Raw genomic sequence first — 20,011 nt, 5'->3', positions numbered from 1 at the left:
ACAGAAAGAAGGCTTGTCATTTCAAAGAAAGAAGAGGAAACCAAAATCCAGGTAGTGAAACGAGCACACCAGTATGGGAGATGTGCATGTGGATAGCTTCAAGCAGCAGCTCTGTGTGGACACTTGGAAACAGCGCTCTGAAAAAATTTCTTAGGGGCGGGATTTGGGCAAAGTTGAAAGACCTTCCAAAACCCACCCTACGGAACTTAGCCAAACTATGAATGTTGCAATAAGCTCCTGAACGAAAGGTGCTTCTATGACACAACCCCCGAGCAGGTAGCTACATTCTGCACAGTACAAAATGCATATGAATTCCTGTCTGAAAACTCACTCCAGAAGGATGAAATGCGTGTGTTTCTCTCTGAAAGAACACTCAGCCACTAGGCTTTTGCTTGCTCCTTCAAAGTCTTTATAGAAACGTGTGTTTTCACTCCCGGAATACGTTTTGGGATGCATTGTTTCAATCTCTTGCAAGCCTCATGTTATATCTTACTCAATGTGAAAAAATAAGGAGTATGTTTCCCAAATCATTTGAAATCCAGGAAAAGGCACACTGCATCACTCTTGCTCAAACACGCTCTTTCTCCTAATGTGTTGAGAACTTTCAACAAACCGGAAAAGAAGGGCACTTTGTAGGTAAATTCAGATGGGCATGTACAAGAGTTCATTTCTATTGGTTGCAGAGTGCAAAAGCATGATTGACTTCATCTTCTCCATGAAACCCTTACATTTCCAAGTGACCTGAAGTAGGACTTTTACAAAGGATGTGTTTGTGTGTCCATAGTGAAACGAGCTCTAAGTTGTGTATTCAGTGTTGGAGTGTGACACACTGTATATAGGATACACAACGATTTGAAGGCACCAACATGCTTCAGACTGAAACTGCTACAAGGTGTGTGTAGCATGCAGGAAGAAGGCTTGTCATTTCAAAGAGAGAAGAGGAAACCAAAATCCAGGTACTGAAACGACCACACCAGTATGGGAGATGTGCATGTGGACAGCTTCAAGCAGCAGCTCTGTGTGGACTCATGGAAACAGCGCTGTGAAAAAATTTCGTACGAAGCGGGATTTGGCCAAAGTTGAAAGACCTTCCAAAACCAACCCTAAAGAACTTAGCCAAACAATGAATGTTGCAATACGCTCCTGCACGAAAGGTGCTCCTCTGACACAACCCCCGAGCAGGTAGCTACATTCTGCACAGTACAAAATGCATATGAATTCCAGGCTGAAAACTCACTCCAGAAGGAGGAAATGCATGTGTTTCTCTCTGAAAGAACACTCAGCAACTAGGCTTTTGCTTGCTCCTTCAAAGTCTTTGTAGAAACGTGTGTTTTCACTGCTTGAATACGTTCTGAGATGCATTGTTTCAATCTCTTGCAAGCCTCATGTTGTTTCTTACACAATGTGGAAAAACACGGAGTATGTTCCCCAAATCACTTGAAATCCAGGGAAACGCACACTGCATCACTCTTGCCCAAACACGCTCTTTCACCTAATGCGTTGAGAACATTCTTTAAAGCAGAAAGGAAGGGCATTATGCAGTGAATTTGACGGGCATCTACAAAAGTCATTTCTATGGGTTGCAGAGCGCAAAAGCATGATTAAGTTCATGTTCTCGATGAAACCCTTACATTTCCAAGTGACCTGAAGTAGGACTTTTACAAAAGGATGTGTTTGCGTGTGTGTGCTGAAAGGAGCTCTAAGTTGTGTATTCAGTGTTGGATAGTGACACACTCTACATAAGTTACACAGCGTTTTGAAGGCACCAACATGCTTCAAACTGAAACTGCTACAAGGTGTGTGTAGCATGCAGAAAGAAGGCTTGTCATTTCAAAGAAAGAAGAGGAAACCAAAATCCAGGTAGTGTAACGAGAACACCAGTATGGGAGATGTGCATGTGGACAGGTTCAAAGAGAAGCTCTGTGTGGACACTTGGAAACATCGCTGTGACAAAATTTCGTACGAAGGGGCATTTGTCCAAAGTTGAAAGACCTTCCAAAACCAACCCTAAAGAACTTAGCTAAACAACGAATGTTGCAATCAGCTCCTGCACGAAAGGTGCTTCTATGACACAACCCCTGAACAGGTAGCTACATTCTGCGCAGTACAAAATGCATATGAACTCCAGGCTGAAAACTCACTCCAGAAGGAGGAAATGCATGTGTTTTGCTCTGAAACAACACTCAGGCACTAGGCTTTTGCTTGCTCCTTCAAAGTCTTTGTAGAAACGTGTGTTTTCACTGTTTGAATACGTTTTGAGATGCATTGTTTCAATCTCTTGCAAGCCTCATGTTGTTTCTTACACAATGTGGAAAGAAAAGGAGTATGTTTCCCAAACAGCTTAAAATCCAGGAAAACGCACACTGCATCACTCTTTCCCAAACACGCTCTTTCAACTGATGCGTTGAGAGCATTCTTTAAAGCAGAAAGGAAGGGCCTTTTCCAGTGAAATTCAGACGGGCATCTACAAAAGTCATATATATTGGATGCAGAGTGCAATAGCATGATGGACTTCATGTTCTCGGTGAAAACCTTACATTTCAAAGAGACCTGAAGTAGGAATTTCACAAAAAGACGTGTTTGCGTCTCTCCTGTGAAAGGAGCTCTAACTTGTGTATTCAGTGCTTGAGAGTGTAACACTCTACATAGGTTACACAGCGTTTTGAGAGCACCAACATGCTTAAAACTGAAACTGCTACAAAGTGTGTGTAGCATACAGAAAGAAGGCTTGTCATTTCAAAGAAAGAAGAGGAAACCAAAATCCAGGTAGTGAAACGAGCACACCATTATGGGAGATGTGCATGTGGATAGCTTCAAGCAGCAGCTCTGTGTGGACACTTGGAAACAGCGCTCTGAAAAAATTTCTTAGGGGCGGGATTTGGGCAAAGTTGAAAGACCTTCCAAAACCCACCCTACGGAACTTAGCCAAACTATGAATGTTGCAATAAGCTCCTGAACGAAAGGTGCTCCTATGACACAACCCCCGAGCAGGTAGCTACATTCTGCACAGTACAAAATGCATATGAATTCCTGTCTGAAAACTCACTCCAGAAGGATGAAATGCGTGTGTTTCTCTCTGAAAGAACACTCAGCCACTAGGCTTTTGCTTGCTCCTTCAAAGTCTTTATAGAAACGTGTGTTTTCACTCCCGGAATACGTTTTGGGATGCATTGTTTCAATCTCTTGCAAGCCTCATGTTATATCTTACTCAATGTGAAAAAATAAGGAGTATGTTTCCCAAATCATTTGAAATCCAGGAAAAGGCACACTGCATCACTCTTGCTCAAACACGCTCTTTCTCCTAATGTGTTGAGAACTTTCAACAAACCGGAAAAGAAGGGCACTTTGTAGGTAAATTCAGATGGGCATGTACAAGAGTTCATTTCTATTGGTTGCAGAGTGCAAAAGCATGATTGACTTCATCTTCTCCATGAAACCCTTACATTTCCAAGTGACCTGAAGTAGGACATTTACAAAGGATGTGTTTGTGTGTCCATAGTGAAACGAGCTCTAAGTTGTGTATTCAGTGTTGGAGTGTGACACACTGTATATAGGATACACAACGATTTGAAGGCACCAACATGCTTCAGACTGAAACTGCTACAAGGTGTGTGTAGCATGCAGGAAGAAGGCTTGTCATTTCAAAGAGAGAAGAGGAAACCAAAATCCAGGTACTGAAACGAGCACACCAGTATGGGAGATGTGCATGTGGACAGCTTCAAGCAGCAGCTCTGTGTGGACTCTTGGAAACAGCGCTGTGAAAAAATTTCGTACGAAGCGGGATTTGGCCAAAGTTGAAAGACCTTCCAAAACCAACCCTAAAGAACTTAGCCAAACAATGAATGTTGCAATAAGCTCCTGCACGAAAGGTGCTCCTCTGACACAACCCCCGAGCAGGTAGCTACATTCTGCACAGTACAAAATGCATATGAATTCCAGGCTGAAAACTCACTCCAGAAGGAGGAAATGCATGTGTTCCTCTCTGAAAGAACACTCAGCAACTAGGCTTTTGCTTGCTCCTTCAAAGTCTTTGTAGAAACGTGTGTTTTCACTGCTTGAATACGTTTTGAGATGCATTGTTTCAATCTCTTGCAAGCCTCATGTTGTTTCTTACACAATGTGGAAAAACACGGAGTATGTTCCCCAAATCACTTGAAATCCAGGGAAACGTACACTGCATCACTCTTGCCCAAACACGCTCTTTCACCTAATGCGTTGAGAACATTCTTTAAAGCAGAAAGGAAGGGCATTATGCAGTGAATTTGACGGGCATCTACAAAAGTCATTTCTATGGGTTGCAGAGCGCAAAAGCATGATTAAGTTCATGTTCTCGATGAAACCCTTACATTTCCAAGTGACCTGAAGTAGGACTTTTACAAAAGGATGTGTTTGCGTGTGTGTGCTGAAAGGAGCTCTAAGTTGTGTATTCAGTGTTGGATAGTGACACACTCTACATAGGTTACACAGCGTTTTGAAGGCACCAACATGCTTCAAACTGAAACTGCTACAAGGTGTGTGTAGCATGCAGAAAGAAGGCTTGTCATTTCAAAGAAAGAAGAGGAAACCAAAATCCAGGTAGTGTAACGAGAACACCAGTATGGGAGATGTGCATGTGGACAGGTTCAAAGAGAAGCTCTGTGTGGACACTTGGAAACATCGCTGTGACAAAATTTCGTACGAAGGGGCATTTGTCCAAAGTTGAAAGACCTTCCAAAACCAACCCTAAAGAACTTAGCTAAACAACGAATGTTGCAATCAGCTCCTGCACGAAAGGTGCTTCTATGACACAACCCCTGAACAGGTAGCTACATTCTGCGCAGTACAAAATGGATATGAACTCCAGGCTGAAAACTCACTCCAGAAGGAGGAAATGCATGTGTTTTGCTCTGAAACAACACTCAGGCACTAGGCTTTCGCTTGCTCCTTCAAAGTCTTTGTAGAAACGTGTGTTTTCACTGTTTGAATACGTTTTGAGATGCATTGTTTCAATCTCTTGCAAGCCTCATGTTGTTTCTTACACAATGTGGAAAAAAAAGGAGTATGTTTCCCAAACAGCTTGAAATCCAGGAAAACGCACACTGCATCACTCTTTCCCAAACACGCTCTTTCAACTGATGCGTTGAGAGCATTCTTTAAAGCAGAAAGGAAGGGCCTTTTCCAGTGAAATTCAGACGGGCATCTACAAAAGTCATATATATTGGATGCAGAGTGCAATAGCATGATGGACTTCATGTTCTCGGTGAAAACCTTACATTTCAAAGAGACCTGAAGTAGGAATTTCACAAAAAGACGTGTTTGCGTCTCTCCTGTGAAAGGAGCTCTAACTTGTGTATTCAGTGCTTGAGAGTGTAACACTCTACATAGGTTACACAGCGTTTTGAGAGCACCAACATGCTTAAAACTGAAACTGCTACAAAGTGTGTGTAGCATACAGAAAGAAGGCTTGTCATTTCAAAGAAAGAAGAGGAAACCAAAATCCAGGTAGTGAAACGAGCACAACAGTATGGGAGATGTGCATGTGGATAGCTTCAATCAGCAGCTCTGTGTGGACACTTGGAAACAGCGCTCTGAAAAAATTTCTTAGGGGCGGGATTTGGGCAAAGTTGAAAGACCTTCCAAAACCCACCCTACGGAACTTAGCCAAACTATGAATGTTGCAATAAGCTCCTGAACGAAAGGTGCTTCTATGACACAACCCCCGAGCAGGTAGCTACATTCTGCACAGTACAAAATGCATATGAATTCCTGTCTGAAAACTCACTCCAAAAGGATGAAATGCGTGTGTTTCTCTCTGAAAGAACACTCAGCCACTAGGCTTTTGCTTGCTCCTTCAAAGTCTTTATAGAAACGTGTGTTTTCACTCCCGGAATACGTTTTGGGATGCATTGTTTCAATCTCTTGCAAGCCTCATGTTATATCTTACTCAATGTGAAAAAATAAGGAGTGTGTTTCCCAAATCATTTGAAATCCAGGAAAAGGCACACTGCATCACTCTTGCTCAAACACGCTCTTTCTCCTAATGTGTTGAGAACTTTCAACAAACCGGAAAAGAAGGGCACTTTGTAGGTAAATTCAGATGGGCATGTACAAGAGTTCATTTCTATTGGTTGCAGAGTGCAAAAGCATCATTGACTTCATCTTCTCCATGAAACCCTTACATTTCCAAGTGACCTGAAGTAGGACTTTTACAAAGGATGTGTTTGTGTGTCCGTAGTGAAACGAGCTCTAAGTTGTGTATTCAGTGTTGGAGTGTGACACGCTGTATATAGGATACACAACGATTTGAAGGCACCAACATGCTTCAGACTGAAACTGCTACAAGGTGTGTGTAGCATGCAGGAAGAAGGCTTGTCATTTCAAAGAGAGAAGAGGAAACCAAAATCCAGGTACTGAAACGAGCACACCAGTATGGGAGATGTGCATGTGGACAGCTTCAAGCAGCAGCTCTGTGTGGACTCTTGGAAACAGCGCTGTGAAAAAATTTCGTACGAAGCGGGATTTGGCCAAAGTTGAAAGACCTTCCAAAACCAACCCTAAAGAACTTAGCCAAACAATGAATGTTGCAATAAGCTCCTGCACGAAAGGTGCTCCTCTGACACAACCCCCGAGCAGGTAGCTACATTCTGCACAGTACAAAATGCATATGAATTCCAGGCTGAAAACTCACTCCAGAAGGAGGAAATGCATGTGTTTCTCTCTGAAAGAACACTCAGCAACTAGGCTTTTGCTTGCTCCTTCAAAGTCTTTGTAGAAACGTGTGTTTTCACTGCTTGATACGTTTTGAGATGCATTGTTTCAATCTCTTGCAAGCCTCATGTTGTTTCTTACACAATGTGGAAAAACACGGAGTATGTTCCCCAAATCACTTGAAATCCAGGGAAACGCACACTGCATCACTCCTGCCCAAACACGCTCTTTCACCTAATGCGTTGAGAACATTCTTTAAAGCAGAAAGGAAGGGCATTATGCAGTGAATTTGACGGGCATCTACAAAAGTCATTTCTATGGGTTGCAGAGCGCAAAAGCATGATTAAGTTCATGTTCTCGATGAAACCCTTACATTTCCAAGTGACCTGAAGTAGGACTTTTACAAAAGGATGTGTTTGCGTGTGTGTGCTGAAAGGAGCTCTAAGTTGTGTATTCAGTGTTGGATAGTGACACACTCTACATAGGTTACACAGCGTTTTGAAGGCACCAACATGCTTCAAACTGAAACTGCTACAAGGTGTGTGTAGCATGCAGAAAGAAGGCTTGTCATTTCAAAGAAAGAAGAGGAAACCAAAATCCAGGTAGTGTAACGAGAACACCAGTATGGGAGATGTGCATGTGGACAGGTTCAAAGAGAAGCTCTGTGTGGACACTTGGAAACATCGCTGTGACAAAATTTCGTACGAAGGGGCATTTGTCCAAAGTTGAAAGACCTTCCAAAACCAACCCTAAAGAACTTAGCTAAACAACGAATGTTGCAATAAGCTCCTGCACGAAAGGTGCTTCTATGACACAACCCCTGAACAGGTAGCTACATTCTGCGCCGTACAAAATGCATATGAACTCCAGGCTGAAAACTCACTCCAGAAGGAGGAAATGCATGTGTTTTGCTCTGAAACAACACTCAGGCACTAGGCTTTTGCTTGCTCCTTCAAAGTCTTTGTAGAAACGTGTGTTTTCACTGTTTGAATACGTTTTGAGATGCATTGTTTCAATCTCTTGCAAGCCTCATGTTGTTTCTTACACAATGTGGAAAAAAAAGGAGTATGTTTCCCAAACAGCTTAAAATCCAGGAAAACGCACACTGCATCACTCTTTCCCAAACACGCTCTTTCAACTGATGCGTTGAGAGCATTCTTTAAAGCAGAAAGGAAGGGCCTTTTCCAGTGAAATTCAGACGGGCATCTACAAAAGTCATATATATTGGATGCAGAGTGCAATAGCATGATGGACTTCATGTTCTCAGTGAAAACCTTACATTTCAAAGAGACCAGAAGTAGGAATTTCACAAAAAGACGTGTTTGCGTCTCTCCTGTGAAAGGAGCTCTAACTTGTGTATTCAGTGCTTGAGAGTGTAACACTCTACATAGGTTACACAGCGTTTTGAGAGCACCAACATGCTTAAAACTGAAACTGCTACAAAGTGTGTGTAGCATACAGAAAGAAGGCTTGTCATTTCAAAGAAAGAAGAGGAAACCAAAATCCAGGTAGTGAAACGAGCACACCAGTATGGGAGATGTGCATGTGGATAGCTTCAAGCAGCAGCTCTGTGTGGACACTTGGAAACAGCGCTCTGAAAAAATTTCTTAGGGGCGGGATTTGGGCAAAGTTGAAAGACCTTCCAAAACCCACCCTACGGAACTTAGCCAAACTATGAATGTTGCAATAAGCTCCTGAACGAAAGGTGCTCCTATGACACAACCCCCGAGCAGGTAGCTACATTCTGCACAGTACAAAATGCATATGAATTCCTGTCTGAAAACTCACTCCAGAAGGATGAAATGCGTGTGTTTCTCTCTGAAAGAACACTCAGCCACTAGGCTTTTGCTTGCTCCTTCAAAGTCTTTATAGAAACGTGTGTTTTCACTCCCGGAATACGTTTTGGGATGCATTGTTTCAATCTCTTGCAAGCCTCATGTTATATCTTACTCAATGTGAAAAAATAAGGAGTATGTTTCCCAAATCATTTGAAATCCAGGAAAAGGCACACTGCATCACTCTTGCTCAAACACGCTCTTTCTCCTAATGTGTTGAGAACTTTCAACAAACCGGAAAGGAAGGGCACTTTGTAGGTAAATTCAGATGGGCATGTACAAGAGTTCATTTCTACTGGTTGCAGAGTGCAAAAGCATGATTGACTTCATCTTCTCCATGAAACCCTTACATTTCCAAGTGACCTGAAGTAGGACATTTACAAAGGATGTGTTTGTGTGTCCGTAGTGAAACGAGCTCTAAGTTGTGTATTCAGTGTTGGAGTGTGACACGCTGTATATAGGATACACAACGATTTGAAGGCACCAACATGCTTCAGACTGAAACTGCTACAAGGTGTGTGTAGCATGCAGGAAGAAGGCTTGTCATTTCAAAGAGAGAAGAGGAAACCAAAATCCAGGTACTGAAACAAGCACACCAGAATGGGAGATGTGCATGTGGACAGCTTCAAGCAGCAGCTCTGTGTGGACTCTTGGAAACAGCGCTGTGAAAAAATTTCGTACGAAGCGGGATTTGGCCAAAGTTGAAACACCTTCCAAAACCAACCCTAAAGAACTTAGCCAAACAATGAATGTTGCAATAAGCTCCTGCACAAAAGGTGCTCCTCTGACACAACCGCCGAGCAGGTAGCTACATTCTGCGCAGTACAAAATGCATATGAACTCCAGGCTGAAAACTCACTCCAGAAGGAGGAAATGCATGTGTTTTGCTCTGAAACAACACTCAGGCACTAGGCTTTTGCTTGCCCCTTCAAAGTCTTTGTAGAAACGTGTGTTTTCACTGTTTGAATACGTTTTGAGATGCATTGTTTCAATCTCTTGCAAGCCTCATGTTGTTTCTTACACAATGTGGAAAAAAAAGGAGTATGTTTCCCAAACAGCTTAAAATCCAGGAAAACGCACACTGCATCACTCTTTCCCAAACACGCTCTTTCAACTGATGCGTTGAGAGCATTCTTTAAAGCAGAAAGGAAGGGCCTTTTCCAGTGAAATTCAGACGGGCATCTACAAAAGTCATATATATTGGATGCAGAGTGCAATAGCATGATGGACTTCATGTTCTCGATGAAAACCTTACATTTCAAAGAGACCTGAAGTAGGAATTTCACAAAAAGACGTGTTTGCGTCTCTCCTGTGAAAGGAGCTCTAACTTGTGTATTCAGTGCTTGAGACTGTAACAGTCTACATAGGTTACACAGCGTTTTGAGAGCACCAACATGCTTAAAACTGAAACTGCTACAAAGTGTGTGTAGCATACAGAAAGAAGGCTTGTCATTTCAAAGAAAGAAGAGGAAACCAAAATCCAGGTAGTGAAACGAGCACACCATTATGGGAGATGTGCATGTGGATAGCTTCAAGCAGCAGCTCTGTGTGGACACTTGGAAACAGCGCTCTGAAAAAATTTCTTAGGGGCGGGATTTGGGCAAAGTTGAAAGACCTTCCAAAACCCACCCTACGGAACTTAGCCAAACTATGAATGTTGCAATAAGCTCCTGAACGAAAGGTGCTTCTATGACACAACCCCCGAGCAGGTAGCTACATTCTGCACAGTACAAAATGCATATGAATTCCTGTCGGAAAACTCACTCCAGAAGGATGAAATGCGTGTGTTTCTCTCTGAAAGAACACTCAGCCACTAGGCTTTTGCTTGCTCCTTCAAAGTCTTTATAGAAACGTGTGTTTTCACTCCTGGAATACGTTTTGGGATGCATTGTTTCAATCTCTTGCAAGCCTCATGTTATATCTTACTCAATGTGAAAAAATAAGGAGTATGTTTCCCAAATCATTTGAAATCCAGGAAAAGGCACACTGCATCACTCTTGCTCAAACACGCTCTTTCTCCTAATGTGTTGAGAACTTTCAACAAACCGGAAAAGAAGGGCACTTTGTAGGTAAATTCAGATGGGCATGTACAAGAGTTCATTTCTATTGGTTGCAGAGTGCAAAAGCATGATTGACTTCATCTTCTCCATGAAACCCTTACATTTCCAAGTGACCTGAAGTAGGACATTTACAAAGGATGTGTTTGTGTGTCCGTAGTGAAACGAGCTCTAAGTTGTGTATTCAGTGTTGGAGTGTGACACGCTGTATATAGGATACACAACGATTTGAAGGCACCAACATGCTTCAGACTGAAACTGCTACAAGGTGTGTGTAGCATGCAGGAAGAAGGCTTGTCATTTCAAAGAGAGAAGAGGAAACCAAAATCCAGGTACTGAAACAAGCACACCAGAATGGGAGATGTGCATGTGGACAGCTTCAAGCAGCAGCTCTGTGTGGACTCTTGGAAACAGCGCTGTGAAAAATTTCGTACGAAGCGGGATTTGGCCAAAGTTGAAAGACCTTCCAAAACCAACCCTAAAGAACTTAGCCAAACAATGAATGTTGCAATAAGCTCCTGCACGAAAGGTGCTCCTCTGACACAATCCCCGAGCAGGTAGCTACATTCTGCACAGTACAAAATGCATATGAATTCCAGGCTGAAAACTCACTCCAGAAGGAGGAAATGCATGTGTTCCTCTCTGAAAGAACACTCAGCAACTAGGCTTTTGCTTGCTCCTTCAAAGTCTTTGTAGAAACGTGTGTTTTCACTGCTTGAATACGTTTTGAGATGCATTGTTTCAATCTCTTGCAAGCCTCATGTTGTTTCTTACACAATGTGGAAAAACACGGAGTATGTTCCCCAAATCACTTGAAATCCAGGGAAACGCACACTGCATCACTCTTGCCCAAACACGCTCTTTCACCTAATGCGTTGAGAACATTCTTTAAAGCAGAAAGGAAGGGCATTATGCAGTGAATTTGACGGGCATCTACAAAAGTCATTTCTATGGGTTGCAGAGCGCAAAAGCATGATTAAGTTCATGTTCTCGATGAAACCCTTACATTTCCAAGTGACCTGAAGTAGGACTCTTACAAAAGGATGCCTTTGCGTGTGTGTGCTGAAAGGAGCTCTAAGTTGTGTATTCAGTGTTGGATAGTGACACACTCTACATAGGTTACACAACGATTTGAAGGCACCAACATGCTTCAGACTGAAACTGCTACAAGGTGTGTGTAGCATGCAGGAAGAAGGCTTGTCATTTCAAAGAGAGAAGAGGAAAGCAAAATCCAGGTACTGAAACAAGCACACCAGAATGGGAGATGTGCATGTGGACAGCTTCAAGCAGCAGCTCTGTGTGGACTCTTGGAAACAGCGCTGTGAAAAAATTTCGTACGAAGCGGGATTTGGCCAAAGTTGAAAGACCTTCCAAAACCAACCCTAAAGAACTTAGCCAAACAATGAATGTTGCAATAAGCTCCTGCACGAAAGGTGCTCCTCTGACACAACCCCCGAGCAGGTAGCTACATTCTGCACAGTACAAAATGCATATGAATTCCAGGCTGAAAACTCACTCCAGAAGGAGGAAATGCATGTGTTTCTCTCTGAAAGAACACTCAGGAACTAGGCTTTTGCTTGCTCCTTCAAAGTCTTTGTAGAAACGTGTGTTTTCACTGCTTGAATACGTTTTGAGATGCATTGTTTCAATCTCTTGCAAGCCTCATGTTGTTTCTTACACAATGTGGAAAAACACGGAGTATGTTCCCCAAATCACTTGAAATCCAGGGACATGCACACTGCATCACTCTTGCCCAAACACGCTCTTTCACCTAATGTGTTGAGAACTTTCTTTAAAGCAGAAAGGAAGGGCATTATGCAGTGAATTTGACGGGCATCTACAAAAGTCATTTCTATGGGTTGCAGAGCGCAAAAGCATGATTAATTTCATGTTCTCGATGAAACCCTTACATTTCCAAGTGACCTGAAGTAGGACTCTTACAAAAGGATGCGTTTGCATGTGTGTGCTGAAAGGAGCTCTAAGTTGTGTATTCAGTGTTGGATAGTGACACACTCTACATAGGTTACACAGCGTTTTGAAGGCACCAACATGCTTCAAACTGAAACTGCTACAAGGTGTGTGTAGCATGCAGAAAGAAGGCTTGTCATTTCAAAGAAAGAAGAGGAAACCAAAATCCAGGTAGTGTAACGAGAACACCAGTATGGGAGATGTGCATGTGGACAGGTTCAAAGAGAAGCTCTGTGTGGACACTTGGAAACATCGCTGTGACAAAATTTCGTACGAAGGGGCATTTGTCCAAAGTTGAAAGACCTTCCAAAACCAACCCTAAAGAACTTAGCTAAACAACGAATGTTGCAATCAGCTCCTGCACGAAAGGTGCTTCTATGACACAACCCCTGAACAGGTAGCTACATTCTGCGCAGTACAAAATGCATATGAACTCCAGGCTGAAAACTCACTCCAGAAGGAGGAAATGCATGTGTTTTGCTCTGAAACAACACTCAGGCACTAGGCTTTTGCTTGCCCCTTCAAAGTCTTTGTAGAAACGTGTGTTTTCACTGTTTGAATATGTTTTGAGATGCATTGTTTCAATCTCTTGCAAGCCTCATGTTGTTTCTTACACAATGTGGAAAAAAAAGGAGTATGTTTCCCAAACAGCTTAAAATCCAGGAAAACGCACACTGCATCACTCTTTCCCAAACACGCTCTTTCAACTGATGCGATGAGAGCATTCTTTAAAGCAGAAAGGAAGGGCCTTTTCCAGTGAAATTCAGACGGGCATCTACAAAAGTCATATATATTGGATGCAGAGTGCAATAGCATGATGGACTTCATGTTCTCGATGAAAACCTTACATTTCAAAGAGACCTGAAGTAGGAATTTCACAAAAAGACGTGTTTGCGTCTCTCCTGTGAAAGGAGCTCTAACTTGTGTATTCAGTGCTTGAGAGTGTAACACTCTACATAGGTTACACAGCGTTTTGAGAGCACCAACATGCTTAAAACTGAAACTGCTACAAAGTGTGTGTAGCATACAGAAAGAAGGCTTGTCATTTCAAAGAAAGAAGAGGAAACCAAAATCCAGGTAGTGAAACGAGCACACCATTATGGGAGATGTGCATGTGGATAGCTTCAAGCAGCAGCTCTGTGTGGACACTTGGAAACAGCGCTCTGAAAAAATTTCTTAGGGGCGGGATTTGGGCAAAGTTGAAAGACCTTCCAAAACCCACCCTACGGAACTTAGCCAAACTATGAATGTTGCAATAAGCTCCTGAACGAAAGGTGCTTCTATGACACAACCCCCGAGCAGGTAGCTACATTCTGCACAGTACAAAATGCATATGAATTCCTGTCTGAAAACTCACTCCAGAAGGATGAAATGCGTGTGTTTCTCTCTGAAAGAACACTCAGCCACTAGGCTTTTGCTTGCTCCTTCAAAGTCTTTATAGAAACGTGTGTTTTCACTCCCGGAATACGTTTTGGGATGCATTGTTTCAATCTCTTGCAAGCCTCATGTTATATCTTACTCAATGTGAAAAAATAAGGAGTATGTTTCCCAAATCATTTGAAATCCAGGAAAAGGCACACTGCATCACTCTTGCTCAAACACGCTCTTTCTCCTAATGTGTTGAGAACTTTCAACAAACCGGAAAAGAAGGGCACTTAGTAGGTAAATTCAGATGGGCATGTACAAGAGTTCATTTCTATTGGTTGCAGAGTGCAAAAGCATCATTGACTTCATCTTCTCCATGAAACCCTTACATTTCCAAGTGACCTGAAGTAGGACTTTTACAAAGGATGTGTTTGTGTGTCCATAGTGAAACGAGCTCTAAGTTGTGTATTCAGTGTTGGAGTGTGACACACTGTATATAGGATACACAACGATTTGAAGGCACCAACATGCTTCAGACTGAAACTGCTACAAGGTGTGTGTAGCATGCAGGAAGAAGGCTTGTCATTTCAAAGAGAGAAGAGGAAACCAAAATCCAGGTACTGAAACGAGCACACCAGTATGGGAGATGTGCATGTGGACAGCTTCAAGCAGCAGCTCTGTGTGGACTCATGGAAACAGCGCTGTGAAAAAATTTCGTACGAAGCGGGATTTGGCCAAAGTTGAAAGACCTTCCAAAACCAACCCTAAAGAACTTAGCCAAACAATGAATGTTGCAATAAGCTCCTGCACGAAAGGTGCTCCTCTGACACAACCCCCGAGCAGGTAGCTACATTCTGCACAGTACAAAATGCATATGAATTCCAGGCTGAAAACTCACTCCAGAAGGAGGAAATGCATGTGTTTCTCTCTGAAAGAACACTCAGCAACTAGGCTTTTGCTTGCTCCTTCAAAGTCTTTGTAGAAACGTGTGTTTTCACTGCTTGAATACGTTTTGAGATGCATTGTTTCAATCTCTTGCAAGCCTCATGTTGTTTCTTACACAATGTGGAAAAACACGGAGTATGTTCCCCAAATCACTTGAAATCCAGGGAAACGCACACTGCATCACTCTTGCCCAAACACGCTCTTTCACCTAATGCGTTGAGAACATTCTTTAAAGCAGAAAGGAAGGGCATTATGCAGTGAATTTGACGGGCATCTACAAAAGTCATTTCTATGGGTTGCAGAGCGCAAAAGCATGATTAAGTTCATGTTCTCGATGAAACCCTTACATTTCCAAGTGACCTGAAGTAGGACTCTTACAAAAGGATGCGTTTGCATGTGTGTGCTGAAAGGAGCTCTAAGTTGTGTATTCAGTGTTGGATAGTGACACACTCTACATAGGTTACACAGCGTTTTGAAGGCACCAACATGCTTCAAACTGAAACTGCTACAAGGTGTGTGTAGCATGCAGAAAGAAGGCTTGTCATTTCAAAGAAAGAAGAGGAAACCAAAATCCAGGTAGTGTAACGAGAACACCAGTATGGGAGATGTGCATGTGGACAGGTTCAAAGAGAAGCTCTGTGTGGACACTTGGAAACATCGCTGTGACAAAATTTCGTACGAAGGGGCATTTGTCCAAAGTTGAAAGACCTTCCAAAACCAACCCTAAAGAACTTAGCTAAACAACGAATGTTGCAATCAGCTCCTGCACGAAAGGTGCTTCTATGACACAACCCCTGAACAGGTAGCTACATTCTGCGCAGTACAAAATGCATATGAACTCCAGGCTGAAAACTCACTCCAGAAGGAGGAAATGCATGTGTTTTGCTCTGAAACAACACTCAGGCACTAGGCTTTTGCTTGCCCCTTCAAAGTCCTTGTAGAAACGTGTGTTTTCACTGTTTGAATACGTTTTGAGATGCATTGTTTCAATCTCTTGCAAGCCTCATGTTGTTTCTTACACAATGTGGAAAAAAAAGGAGTATGTTTCCCAAACAGCTTAAAATCCAGGAAAACGCACACTGCATCACTCTTTCCCAAACACGCTCTTTCAACTGATGCGTTGAGAGCATTCTTTAAAGCAGAAAGGAAGGGCCTTTTCCAGTGAAATTCAGACGGGCATCTACAAAAGTCATATATATTGGATGCAGAGTGCAATAGCATGATGGACTTCATGTTCTCGATGAAAACCTTACATTTCAAAGAGACCTGAAGTAGGAATTTCACAAAAAGACGTGTTTGCGTCTCTCCTGTGAAAGGAGCTCTAACTTGTGTATTCAGTGCTTGAGAGTGTAACACTCTACATAGGTTACACAGCGTTTTGAGAGCACCAACATGCTTAAAACTGAAACTGCTACAAAGTGTGTGTAGCATACAGAAAGAAGGCTTGTCATTTCAAAGAAAGAAGAGGAAACCAAAATCCAGGTAGTGAAACGAGCACACCAGTATGGGAGATGTGCATGTGGATAGCTTCAAGCAGCAGCTCTGTGTGGACACTTGGAAACAGCGCTCTGAAAAAATTTCTTAGGGGCGGGATTAGGGCAAAGTTGAAAGACCTTCCAAAACCCACCCTACGGAACTTAGCCAAACTATGAATGTTGCAATAAGCTCCTGAATGAAAGGTGCTTCTATGACACAACCCCCGAGCAGGTAGCTACATTCTGCACAGTACAAAATGCATATGAATTCCTGTCGGAAAACTCACTCCAGAAGGATGAAATGCGTGTGTTTCTCTCTGAAAGAACACTCAGCCACTAGGCTTTTGCTTGCTCCTTCAAAGTCTTTATAGAAACGTGTGTTTTCACTCCTGGAATACGTTTTGGGATGCATTGTTTCAATCTCTTGCAAGCCTAATGTTATATCTTACTCAATGTGAAAAAATAAGGAGTATGTTTCCCAAATCATTTGAAATCCAGGAAAAGCACACTGCATCACTCTTGCTCAAACACGCTCTTTCTCCTAATGTGTTGAGAACTTTCAACAAACCGGAAAGGAAGGGCACTTTGTAAGTAAATTCAGATGGGCATGTACAAGAGTTCATTTCTATTGGTTGCAGAGTGCAAAAGCATGATTGACTTCATCTTCTCCATGAAACCCTTACATTTCCAAGTGACCTGAAGTAGGACATTTACAAAGGATGTGTTTGTGTGTCCGTAGTGAAACGAGCTCTAAGTTGTGTATTCAGTGTTGGAGTGTGACACGCTGTATATAGGATACACAACGATTTGAAGGCACCAACATGCTTCAGACTGAAACTGCTACAAGGTGTGTGTAGCATGCAGGAAGAAGGCTTGTCATTTCAAAGAGAGAAGAGGAAACCAAAATCCAGGTACTGAAATGAGCACACCAGAATGGGAGATGTGCATGTGGACAGCTTCAAGCAGCAGCTCTGTGTGGACTCTTGGAAACAGCGCTGTGACAATATTTCGTACGAAGCGGGATTTGGCCAAAGTTGAAAGACCTTCCAAAACCAACCCTAAAGAACTTAGCCAAACAATGAATGTTGCAAAAAGCTCCTGCACGAAAGGTGCTCCTCTGACACAACCCCCGAGCAGGTAGCTACATTCTGCACAGTACAAAATGCATATGAATTCCAGGCTGAAAACTCACTCCAGAAGGAGGAAATGCATGTGTTTCTTTCTGAAAGAACACTCAGCAACTAGGCTTTTGCTTGCTCCTTCAAAGTCTTTGTAGAAACGTGTGTTTTCACTGCTTGAATACGTTTTGAGATGCATTGTTTCAATCTCTTGCAAGCCTCATGTTGTTTCTTACACAATGTGGAAAAACACGGAGTATGTTCCCCAAATCACTTGAAATCCAGGGAAACGCACACTGCATCACTCTTGCCCAAACACGCTCTTTCACCTAATGCGTTGAGAACATTCTTTAAAGCAGAAAGGAAGGGCATTATGCAGTGAATTTGACGGGCATCTACAAAAGTCATTTCTATGGGTTGCAGAGCGCAAAAGCATGTTTAAGTTCATGTTCTCGATGAAACCCTTACATTTCCAAGTGACCTGAAGTAGGACTCTTACAAAAGGATGCGTTTGCGTGTGTGTGCTGAAAGGAGCTCTAAGTTGTGTATTCAGTGTTGGATAGTGACACACTCTACATAGGTTACACAGCGTTTTGAAGGCACCAACATGCTTCAAACTGAAACTGCTACAAGGTGTGTGTAGCATGCAGAAAGAAGGCTTGTCATTTCAAAGAAAGAAGAGGAAACCAAAATCCAGGTAGTGTAACGAGAACACCAGTATGGGAGATGTGCATGTGGACAGGTTCAAAGAGAAGCTCTGTGTGGACACTTGGAAACATCGCTGTGACAAAATTTCGTACGAAGGGACATTTGTCCAAAGTTGAAAGACCTTCCAAAACCAACCCTAAAGAACTTAGCTAAACAACGAATGTTGCAATCAGCTCCTGCACGAAAGGTGCTTCTATGACACAACCCCTGAACAGGTAGCTACATTCTGCGCAGTACAAAATGCATATGAACTCCAGGCTGAAAACTCACTCCAGAAGGAGGAAATGCATGTGTTTTGCTCTGAAACAACACTCAGGCACTAGGCTTTTGCTTGCCCCTTCAAAGTCTTTGTAGAAACGTGTGTTTTCACTGTTTGAATACGTTTTGAGATGCATTGTTTCAATCTCTTGCAAGCCTCATGTTGTTTCTTACACAATGTGGAAAAAAAAGGAGTATGTTTCCCAAACAGCTTAAAATCCAGGAAAACGCACACTGCATCACTCTTTCCCAAACACGCTCTTTCAACTGATGCGTTGAGAGCATTCTTTAAAGCAGAAAGGAAGGGCCTTTTCCAGTGAAATTCAGACGGGCATCTACAAAAGTCATATATATTGGATGCAGAGTGCAATAGCATGATGGACTTCATGTTCTCGATGAAAACCTTACATTTCAAAGAGACCTGAAGTAGGAATTTCACAAAAAGACGTGTTTGCGTCTCTCCTGTGAAAGGAGCTCTAACTTGTGTATTCAGTGCTTGAGAGTGTAACACTCTACATAGGTTACACAGCGTTTTGAGAGCACCAACATGCTTAAAACTGAAACTGCTACAAAGTGTGTGTAGCACACAGAAAGAAGGCTTGTCATTTCAAAGAAAGAAGAGGAAACCAAAATCCAGGTAGTGAAACGAGCACACCATTATGGGAGATGTGCATGTGGATAGCTTCAAGCAGCAGCTCTGTGTGGACACTTGGAAACAGCGCTCTGAAAAAATTTCTTAGGGGCGGGATTTGGGCAAAGTTGAAAGACCTTCCAAAACCCACCCTACGGAACTTAGCCAAACTATGAATGTTGCAATAAGCTCCTGAACGAAAGGTGCTTCTATGACACAACCCCCGAGCAGGTAGCTACATTCTGCACAGTACAAAATGCATATGAATTCCTGTCTGAAAACTCACTCCAGAAGGATGAAATGCGTGTGTTTCTCTCTGAAAGAACACTCAGCCACTAGGCTTTTGCTTGCTCCTTCAAAGTCTTTATAGAAACGTGTGTTTTCACTCCTGGAATACGTTTTGGGATGCATTGTTTCAATCTCTTGCAAGCCTAATGTTATATCTTACTCAATGTGAAAAAATAAGGAGTATGTTTCCCAAATCATTTGAAATCCAGGAAAAGCACACTGCATCACTCTTGCTCAAACACGCTCTTTCTCCTAATGTGTTGAGAACTTTCAACAAACCGGAAAGGAAGGGCACTTTGTAGGTAAATTCAGATGGGCATGTACAAGAGTTCATTTCTATTGGTTGCAGAGTGCAAAAGCATGATTGACTTCATCTTCTCCATGAAACCCTTACATTTCCAAGTGACCTGAAGTAGGACATTTACAAAGGATGTGTTTGTGTGTCCGTAGTGAAACGAGCTCTAAGTTGTGTATTCAGTGTTGGAGTGTGACACGCTGTATATAGGATACACAACGATTTGAAGGCACCAACATGCTTCAGACTGAAACTGCTACAAGGTGTGTGTAGCATGCAGGAAGAAGGCTTGTCATTTCAAAGAGAGAAGAGGAAACCAAAATCCAGGTACTGAAATGAGCACACCAGAATGGGAGATGTGCATGTGGACAGCTTCAAGCA

This window comes from Miniopterus schreibersii (assembly GCF_964146895.1).
Source record: "Miniopterus schreibersii genome assembly, chromosome: 9".
Lineage (NCBI taxonomy): Eukaryota > Metazoa > Chordata > Mammalia > Chiroptera > Miniopteridae > Miniopterus > Miniopterus schreibersii.
The sequence above is the reverse complement of the archived record's forward strand: the minus strand, read 5'-3'. Positions refer to the sequence as shown.